The sequence below is a fragment of the Carya illinoinensis genome, chromosome 9 (genome assembly GCF_018687715.1).
Source record: "Carya illinoinensis cultivar Pawnee chromosome 9, C.illinoinensisPawnee_v1, whole genome shotgun sequence".
Classification (NCBI taxonomy): Eukaryota; Viridiplantae; Streptophyta; class Magnoliopsida; order Fagales; family Juglandaceae; genus Carya; species Carya illinoinensis.
In genome coordinates, this window is record NC_056760.1 from 9,171,981 (window position 1) to 9,182,989 (window position 11,009).

At 39.7% G+C, this 11,009-nt stretch overlaps 1 pseudogene; it reads right to left on the reverse strand.

Annotated features, from left to right (window-relative positions):
• Positions 1-4,149, reverse strand: LOC122277181 (annotated as a pseudogene).
• Between the last annotated feature and the right edge of the window lie 6,860 nt (positions 4,150-11,009).

An 11,009-nucleotide genomic window follows, 5' to 3' on the forward strand; every position in this document is an offset into this window, starting at 1 on the left:
TTTACGGTCATAGATGTCTTCCAGCTAGACTTGTTTTTATTAAAGACACGGATAAATGCCATCAGCGGGCTACTTGAGTTTTCTAAACCTGACACTCAGGTGGCATGTTTTCACAATATTTGCATATGCCTGGTTTCCTCACATTATCGAGGATGTGGTTCGGTAATGGGCGCGTCATCAACAGACCATGGCATTGTCATGCCAATAGATTGAGCAGACTCCATCCCCATTGTTGGAATGTTCGGGTCAGTTCTACTGAGGAAAAATGCAGGCTGCTGAGGTGATGGAAGAGTGACAGAGTAGCTATTAAGCATGAGAACGACTGATGCCATGGTAGGTCGATCCGCTGGATCTTTCTGAACACATAATAAAGCGATATGGATGCATCTAATGACTTCCTCTTTCGAATAAGAGTCTCCCATAGTTGGATCCAACAATTTCAGGGGGCTTCCGTCTCTCCAATGTATCCAAGCCTGCATGTTTTATCAAGTAATATTGGTCAGAATATCTCCTTGCACTTGGTGGGTATGATAAAAAAAAAAAAAACAAACATCTGGTTTATACTCACATAGCTCAAGAGGTCATCAACTTGCTCTGATTCAAAACTACTGTTCTTCTTCCCACTGATGATCTCTAGGACTATGACACCAAAACTATACACATCAGATTTTGCAGAAAATTCCCCGTGCATTGCGTACTCTGGAGCCATGTAACCGCTACAAGTAGCACCAGAAACACAGCAGTGTTACTAAAAGACGTAAGAAGGCTAGGCATATGTTTCTTGAGATCAAAATTTTAGAATGACCATCGGCCTGTCAATTTATTTATCCTTAATTATTTCTGGCAATTGAACCAGTCCGTTCTAATGTTCCAAAACAGAGAGAAGCAACTTAGAACTTACTATGTCCCCACGGTTCTACTTGCATCATTTTGATCTTGATCAGCCTCAAGAATCCTTGCCATGCCAAAATCTGAAATTTTTGGATTCATATCTGTGTCCAACAAAATACTGCTAACTTTCAGGTCCCGATGGATAATTTTAACTTGAGAATCTTCATGAAGATATTGAATTCCTCGAGCAACCCCGCCCATTATCTTGTAACGTTTTGACCAATCCAGTTGTCTTTGTCTCTTAGGATCTACAAGTTTATCAAGATGAAAGAGACTTTTCAATCAATAAATGAAGGACCAGATGCACATGCATCCTGATGTGAAAGTATTAGACAGATGTTCCGGTAGACATACCATATAGAAAATAGTCAAGGCCTTTATTAGGAAGAAACTCATAGATTAGTATCTTTTCTTCTCCTTCCAAGCAGAATCCCAATAGCGCTGTTAAATTTTTGTGTTGAAGTTTCGCTGCCAGTACAACCTCGTTCTTAAATTGCTCTGCACCTTGTCCAGAGCTTCTCCATAGCCTCTTTACTGCTATTTCTTGTCCAGTAGGAAGTGTAGCCTGCCAATATTGGTACTTCAACCAGCTTTAGAATAATTTTCATTGTAGAATTTATAAAATCCCGACTTCAAAAGGTTTTTAAAATTCTGAATTTGTTCATATTAAAATGCAATAAATTTGATAGATATGGTTCTTTTGAGAACTATTAGAAAATTGGAAAAAGAAGAAATGAAGAAAGTCAATAAATGAATATTAATTAATTTAGTACCTTGTAAACCTCCCCAAATCCACCAGAACCTAACTTGTTGTCATTTGAGAATTTGTTGGTGGCAGCTTCAATTGTTCCAAAATCAAATTGCAAGCAGTCTGCTGTTGCTATTTCCTTTGCAATTTCATTTGCAGCTATGTATCCCAAAAAAGGAGGAGATTATACAGCAATTTGTGCAGACATGAGGACGCAAAGTTTATACCATTAGTGATTTAGCTATATGATGGAGATAATTTACTATTCTCTTCATCATGATATAATTGTCATATTTCGTGTTGCACTAAAACACAAAGGATGTGTGGCATGTTTTCTCTATATTTATCATTCCCACAAGTGGAGGTAGGGGTGCTACCCGCACCATACGGTGCGGGGTAGGCACCCCCCCGCCCCCGCATGGGGCGGAGGGGGGAAATCCACTCCGTCCCCCGCCTCCGGTGTGCGGGGGCGGGGTACCCCGTCCCGCATGACGGGGTACGGGGTGGGGGGCGAACGGGGCGGGGCAGCGGGTTCCGGGGCCCCGCTGCCCACCCCTAAGTGGAGGTCAAAGAACAACTTTAATTGGATGAGTACAGAATACAGATACAAGTTTTATTTTTTATTTTTATTTTTATTTTATTTTATTTTTTTCCAGGGCAGTTATATGTTTGAATCAAAATGTTTAAGAGTGAGATCTATTGAACACAAGACAACTTAATTGCCTACCATTATAGGTTAGGACATGATCTGGTTTCTCAAAACTTGATCCCTTTTCTTCGTTCAACTTCTTTCTTGCTGCTCTCCTAGTTAGGAAACAGTAGGACAGGACTAGGAGCATCACAGCTGCAGCAATTGGAGCAACAATGGCGACTATTGTTACTGCCGAGATTTTGCTTTTTCCTGCATAAAAATATTATGTTTCATTGATATACGAAGCAGTACCGTAGTCAATGAGGAGCAGTGAACTGCAGGGTAGAAATTAAGTTTTACGTACACTCATCTTACATGTATAAAGGGAGATTAAGGCCCGGTTTGGATAGTAAAACTATCTTAACTCATTTCATATATTTAATCATTATAATTTTTTCAAATTTTTAAATAAATTATAATAAATAATTTAATTTTTTAATTTTTATTTCATCTCAATTCAAATTAGACTCAAGTAAGACGAATCTTTGAGGTCAAGAATACCAAAACTTGTGTGATGATCATTCCGGATCCACTCAGATATTTTAACAATATCTCAAAGTTATCTAATAGGGAAAAATACACAGTTTCTCAAATTACTACCAATTTATAAGCACTCTCAGACTAAAAGACAATTAGCAATGAGTCAAATGATTCCATTTACTATTAAAAAGATAATATTATTCTTATGCCACTCAACATCCTACCCTATATACAATATATTTTAATTTTATTTTATTTTATTTATATTAAAATAATTAAATTATTCTATTTATCATCTACCCTACGTAATAAAATTCCTAAAAAGTTAGCGAGGCCAGAAATTGACGCATCGTTACTTTTTCCGTTACCTTATAGACGGAGAATGTAGAAAGTATAAACGGAGAAAGCAGTGTTAAGTTCAGTCACGGAACCTGCAGATGGAGGTGGAAGAGCTGGCGTAGGCGGGGGTATCGCAGTTACCGTCCGGTAAAAAGGGTACAATTCGAACCTGACATTACAACTGGGAAAAATCACTCTTCCCCCTTGCTTTCCATCACAGCATATAGGAAGACGACCGATAGCTGCCTCAAGACACCTCTCGCAATCGGTACCGGACAGGTCCGGCGTACACTGTACAAGGTTGTACAGATTTTGAAACTCGGAAAATTTTACTTCCTTTGTCCCGTACTTTTTAGCACCGGTCGGGAAGTTCGAGGCCCGACTTGCTAAGTCAATCATCGTCGTGTTCACCAGCCGATTAAATCGGTCCTGCTCGGTGATGTTCTGAGTGTTCAATAGAGAAATTCTAGGCCTTTCGGCCACGGTGGAAAAGATAGACTCGTTGGAGTAGCGAATCATGCACTCATCGTACCAAATAACAGCAATCTTTTCCCTTGAACATTTAGCGGCGAGCTCTTTGGTCGCGGCAGCCACGCATGCTCGGCACATTTGGGAAGTGACATCGCCGCGGCAGAGGAAGAGGCCGTAGACGGGGTCGGAGGTGTTCTGGCCGAGGTGGTGTTGTAGAATTCGATGTTGCGGGTGACGTTGGAGGAGAGAGAAGAGAGGAGGGAGTTGAGACTGGAATTGTAGAGGCTATTTTGGGAGAAGGTAGCGTTTTCACAGAAGTGGTAGAGTGGAACTGGGTCGGCTGCGTGAGTACAGGTCAGGCCAAGGAAACCGAGCATGGAAAGCAACGCAAGGATCATGGCGAGATTGAAGGAAGTCATTTTGATAAATCAGTTGCTTCCCCTTCGCCACTGTCTCAGTTTATATTCATGTGGTGACTTCGTACGTCTCAGCCGTGTAATGGAAAATTATCATCAAGTTAGGTTTTGCAATTACCCATTTTTTTTTATATAAATGTTTATTTACATTGACGACGCTGTATTTTATACTGGAGATATGAATATAATAATTATTTGTACCGATAAGGATTCGGACATCAAGAGATATCCCCTAAATAAAAACAAAATAGACTGATACCGCTCTAGTAAAGATGAGAAGGACATTAGTGGGTGCGAATCATCAACAAAATAAGTGGTAAGCGTGGCGCAGGTCAATGAAGCAATTCAAGAACTTTATTTATTTTTTTCTGTCGTTTCTAGAAGGGAAAGTGACAGAATTGAGAAAAATATGAAAAAGATGACAGAAAATTCTGGTCAGAGATTTGGAAAATAATGTTAAGAGAGATTAATCAGATAATCTTAAAGTCACGAGGGATGGGGCTAACTGCCAAAAGTGAAACCGACGGAAGCATTTGACAAACATTGTATTAATTTCTTGTTGATGCTTTTTTCCCGTCTCAGAGCCTGTTTATCTGAGTGCTTTTACGAAAATAATACTGTTCTTAGTCGAGTTCGTAGTCAGCAATAAGCGATTTGGAAATTAGAAATTTATCCATGAAGTGATAGATCTTTATATATATTTTTCAATCGTGCACTTGTTGTCCAACACACTCTCGATCAGAACTTCCCATATTGTCTACAAATTCTAGAGAGTGTACGCGTGCCGCTTCATCATTACTCGTAAAATTGTTTTAATAAAAGTAGTCATCTCATCAAGCATGTTGGCATGGTGCGAAATTTTAATTTGGAGAAGCAGAATATATAGCTTAGAATCACTCTTAAGGGTCCATGCATATATGCTTTCTGAGTTGTGGCGTATTTCTACTTGTCATGAGAAATTTTTTGGAGTGTTGGGGCCTGCCATTCTTCTCTATTTGATCGGTCCTTTGGTAGTGGCCCATGCTACTTAATGCTCATTGTAAGTTGTTTTTACTTGGTCAACCTACTCTAGAATGTCTGGTCCAGCTTGTTCATGGTGGATATTGTTGGGAAGAAACCAGTCCATGTCCATTACTACAGCTGGAAAAAGAAGAAATGAATTCTTCAGGAGAAATGTTAATTAAGAACAACATGGATTCATCTGTGTGAGAGACACAGTTGATTACTGGGTTGCCTATTACTCTTGGCTTGGGTTTGTAGTCAGTGATGAACCCACGACCCGTACATCCGCACTGAAGCAAAAACCTCTTCTAAGAATGTCTTCGATTTGAGAATGCCCTTCCGTATAGGATCAAGGCAGATAGAACTCGCAGTAAGGTTTTCTGGCCTGAAGATAAAGTCATTTCCTCTAAGGGAGATGCTTTGCTCACCATTAAAATCACTGCTGCATGAATCAAATGATATATTTTCAACTAATAGTTACCTTTGCATAACTGCCAAACAAATAACATTCGTTCAATGATACATACAATTAACCAAATATAAATCATTACCCACAAAACTCCTTGATCAAACTGTCCCACAGAAGCAAAGAAAACCAGAGCATCGTAAAGTTTCACCTAGTTATTAAAGAAACACCAAGTATATGGTCAAAACAAGATCCAACTCCAAAAGAAGAACAGGCGGCAGCAAGTCTGTCCTCCCTGGCCCTTAGCTCCAACAGTTCAACTTCTTTCTTCGTAATTGTGGCCTCCAACTCCGCAAGCTCCTGCTCTGATGGACGGTTGTCAAACTCCACAATCATGTGGCGGATAGGACCAAGTAGAAATCCCCCGTCAAAGCCAGCTGCAAGAACTTCCTTCAGTGCATCGCGCCACTCGCAAACACGAGTAATATCTAAGTCATTCAAGGGCACGCGACGAATATCCAGAAGTACAGCAGATAGAAGCTTTAGCAGCATGCTCCCAGCCATATTTCCTAGCCTACACTCTGCTGTGAAGTCACCATAATGGCTGCGAAGCTTCTCCAACAAAGGGACGCCTTCCCTAGGGATGGTGAACCGTAGGAATTTCTCCAGGTAGCCGTCGAAACAGTAGAAATGAGACACCGGCTGACTGTCATTGGATACTGTATCGAACTTGTCCAGTGCCTCCTGTAGCTTTGAACTATATTGACTCGTTCCAGTGGCTTGGCCAACCTTCTGCTGGCTACCCATGGTCATAGACTCTGTACGGAATGCAAAACAAGCAAACAAAAATGAACCTCTGTCCTTGTTCTCCTTAGGTTGGCTGGGAACCATACTGACAGGGCTACGAATTGTTAATAGTTCCTCATTCCCCTCACCAGGCATTGTCCCCGTAACAACTCCTGCCACATTAATCCAAATTACATACATCCAAAAGGCCTGAAAGAGGGCAGAGGAATAGAGAAGGGGGCTACTCATACTTAGTTTCTCTCACTGATAGACTCATTGTCGCTATTGTCCTCACCCTTGTTGAGTACTGTGGAGTCTGGTCCACACCGCTCGAGTAGAGGCATTGGCCGCTCGAGCGAAATCAGGCAGAGTCGAACGCTCGATGTTAGCTCGACAGTGAGCTCGAGCAGGAGACTTTCGCTCGAGCGGAGGCATTGGCCGCTCGAGCGAAGTCAGGCAGAGTCGAACGCTCGATGTCAGCTCAACAGTGAGCTCGAGCGGGATGCGGAAGGGAAGTTCGCTCGACGCTCGCTCGACACGCCGCTCGAGCGAACATGCGATTTAGGGTTTCCGCCTCTTAAACTATATATATGATGTTTTACTTCATGTGGCCGGTTACTGTAGACACGAAAACACTGTGGACGAACAGTATTGAGATCCATCTTGTAGTGTGATATTTCTCAATAATAAAATCCTCTGCAGCTCCCGTGGATGTAGGCAATTTGCCGAACCACATACATCTTGTGTCGTGTGTGATTGCGTGTGTGATTGTTTTTCTCGTTCGTTGTTATTTTTCAATTCATTGTCATCGTTTTTCACAACAACCCTGTGATTCCATACGCAACAATTATTTCCAGCTAGATGCAGAGGTCCATCACCCCTTCTGTGGAAGGAAGCCAAGCCTCCTCCTAATCTAACTTACCTAATTCACAACAAACCAAGTAGTGTGGGAGGGCTTGAAAGATCATCCATTAAGATTTAAGCCCCTCGTAATTCAAAAATCGTGGGAAAATGGTCTCTACCCTCAGTAGACCAGCGTGTGACTACTGGATTAAAATCAGCTCGGGGGCCCAAATATTGAGGCCAGATCTTTTCCCATATTTCTACTGGAGTTTGGCCCCAAAGAAAATGACTAAATAGGGTAGGCTCAGTATTTGAATAATTAGAAGATCAAGCCCAGGGCCAGCACCAAAAGAGGAGAAGGTTCCCTAGCTTTGTCTAGCGATTTGTTTCCTCAGTATTGGTCTGATTTTATGCTATTAAGTTTTATTATACACTGCCCAACTTTGGAGCATTAAAAAAAAAAAAACAAAAAAACAAAATTCACTGTACTTACCGACGTTCTTCCTAGGCATCTTCGCTCTTATATAGATGCCTGTGGAGACTATGAGTAGTACCAAAGAAGTAACATTTAGAAGTACAGTAACGGTAAGGACGACGTAACGAGATGTGTTGCTCTGCTTCCCTGCACAAAGCATATATATTTCTGTACTTGTTATTGAGGGCTCAGTTTTGAAACGTCCAGCACCACGTCTGGATATATAGAAATAGACTTTAAAACACGTCCAGCACCACGTCTGGATATTGCACCGCCCTTACCCAATGTAGTAGTACTTGTGAATTCAATCTCTGCTTTACAATATTATTCATTTACGCCACGTTTATTTTTATTTTAATAGGTGAGAAGAGATGAATTGAAATAAAAATTGAAAATTAAATAAAATATTATTATAATATTTTTTTAATATAATTTTTATTTAAAAATTTAAAAAAAATTAAATTATTTATTTTATTTTGTATGAAAATTTTAAAAAATTATAGTGATTAAATGAAATTAAACGAGCAACTTCATGAAATAGTAATTTGAAAATACTAAAATTATTCCAACTTTTATTTTTTTTTTTAAAAAAAGGACCAAACTTGCAAACTTCCTACGAAACAACCTACGCAAATATTTTATGTTCGATTGAATTCACTAAACAAAGACTTGAAAATCTCTTGAAAATTGTATCGTTGTTTGGCATAAGAAATGAAATAATTGGTGGTTGTATTTTTGCCATGTAGCTTCATTTTCCAATTAACAAAAGAAAAACTTCTAATCCGTCGGCCGTAGTTTCCTGGAAGACATCCTCTGTTTACTTTTCTTTAAACAAAAGGTATTCATTTAAGGTAGCAAATATATTACCTCACAATATAGATATCACAGTGTCCCAAAAATTGTTCGGTTCGACTTTTAATATTTTCTAGAACCAAACCAAACCAACCTGAGACGAATTGCAAGACAAGCTTGTTGGAAAAATTTTCCAAATAATATATATATTACATTTATTTTGAAAATTATTTTAGGAGTCATGAATTATTTGAAAAGAGAGGTATTATGGAAAAATTATAAACCATTGGCCATGGTTATAATAATTTGGGTCTGTTTTACATGTCAAAGTTGATAATTGGCTTGGTGGTATAGAACGCTAGAATTTTATGGGAAGAGGTTGGAATCATCCCCTGTGACATGAAGAGCTTTTTTGTTAAAATTGGTTTGGTTACATAAAATTAAATTATCTCATTTCATTTTATTTCATATAATTATTATAATTTTATCAAATTTTCACATAAAATATAATAAATAATTCAATTTTTTTAAATCTTAAAATAAAACTAAAATTAAAAAATTATATTATAATAATATTTTATTTAACTTTTAACAAAATATTTTATTTTATCTTATTTGAATTCTGTAATTAAATAAAACCAGACTCTCATTCGGGCCTTGCCAACCCACGAGCCAAGAGAATAAGGCTGGGCATGCAGTCTATCTGGCCCAAGGCGAAAGATGCCCAGGAAACAGTTTGCAAATAAAATCAAAAGTTGCCAAGTCGAATCTTTGTATTGCTTCGCTCCATATAAATAACTCTACCAATTCGGAAAAGAGGTCAGTAAAACGAATTTCATTCCCATTATTTTGTCGTTTATAGACTCGTTAGCAATTGTAGAATCTTACAAGTCAATTTCAAAATTCTCACTCAAAAGTTTTCATTTCTTCAAAACTTATTATTATTATTAGGACATGTTGAATAGTAAAATTTGAGGATCTTTAGATATAATTTCGTGTGTACATAATATAGCTAGATAAACAGACTTGTTTTAGACTTTATTATATATTGGAAGCAAATTCACTCGTAACTCATGGACATACCGTTATTGGTGAGGGCAAATATTGTCTAAAGAAAAACGATATTCTAACGCGCCTTGAAGTAAACTTTATTCTCTCACTATTTTCTCTTTTGCAGCCCCTTTGCACCAACAATCCTCCTCGCCTTCTCACATTGCGGGAGAGGAGGTCCCTTGCATCTTCTATTGTTAATGTCGGCTGGTTGCATCGAGGTCCATTACCTTTGGTCGGTAAGGGCCTGTCATGGCCATTCTCTTACTGATTACGTCCACCTTTGTCTGCCTATTTTGCTTGGGCTAGTGCCTTGGCCTTCTTATCAGCTTGCTCCCTCTCTGTTCTTCTCGGGGCGATTAGGGCCTAGAGAGTGTCTTCTGCGTTAACGAAACCATCCGCTTGGTTCATGAACTACCTCAATGTCTTAGGGGCCTACTTGCCAATTCCGCCATAAACAGACTTTGAGGCCATATGCCTCCCAAGAGAACAACCAGAGTGATCTTCTCATTTTGATCGTCCGTTTTCATTCGCTCTTTATTGGGCCTAAATATGTACGATTTCAGGCTCTCATTCTCTCGCTATTTAACAGTCAAGAGGTAAGTTGCAGGCCACTGCCTCTTCCGACTGGCCATAAACTGCGTGAGGAAGAGACATGATAAATCTTCAAAGTGGCGCACAGAGTTTGGCACCAATAATGTGAATCGAGCTTGAGCTGCACCTTTCAAGGTCAAGGGGAATGATTGGCAAGCAACCTCCCCTGGGAAACCGTGCAAGGTTATATGGGCTTGGAAAGTATCCAAATGCTCCAAAGGGTCCTGAGACCCATCATATAGGTCCATTTGCAGAACTCTGAATTTCGAAGGTAATGGCACTACCATCACACTGGCATTGTATGGCAGGCCAGAGGTGGCGAGTATCTGATCCACAGAAGAGGATGTTCCCACCATTCTGGCCATCTCTTGATACTTATCTTGCAGCTCTTGAAGTTCTTGCTGCATCCTTTTCCTGTCCCCTTCTTCATCTTCCACCATCATCCTAAGTGACTTCTCCTGATTGTGACTTGGCTCTGGTGCTTCAGTTGATCGAAGGGAGCCTTCCCGTAGAGCCTCGTTCTCTTTCTAGAACGCCTCCACCTAAGCCATTAATCTATTCACGAATTTTTCATTCTCTACTTGCGACACGTCCATGGTTTACTGAAGAAACCCACCATGCCCCGGTTATTGCGAAGCAAAGCACATGTTATTACAAGAGATCCCATAAACGACGCTAAGGGGGTGTACCAAAGGACTTACAAACACATAAATAAAGAAGAGAGCTCAAGGGTGGTCAGAGGACCCTCCGATGCTTAAGTCAGTTTTTTTTTTAAGAAGTGTTTTTCTTGTCTTAAGCTTTCATAAGTTTGATCATATCTCAATTAGGCTTTTATACTAGGTAGATTGTAGTTTAGAGTTTTGTGGCTTTCATCCCAAGGAACTATCACATTGCACCTCATGCTTTGTGCATGTGAATCCATTAGGGGGTGTGATACTCTAAGAGAAATAATTATTGCGGCATTGAGGTCTAACTCACGTCTCGACACCCTTTTAGCCAGGTTTGACCACTCTCTCTCTCTCTCT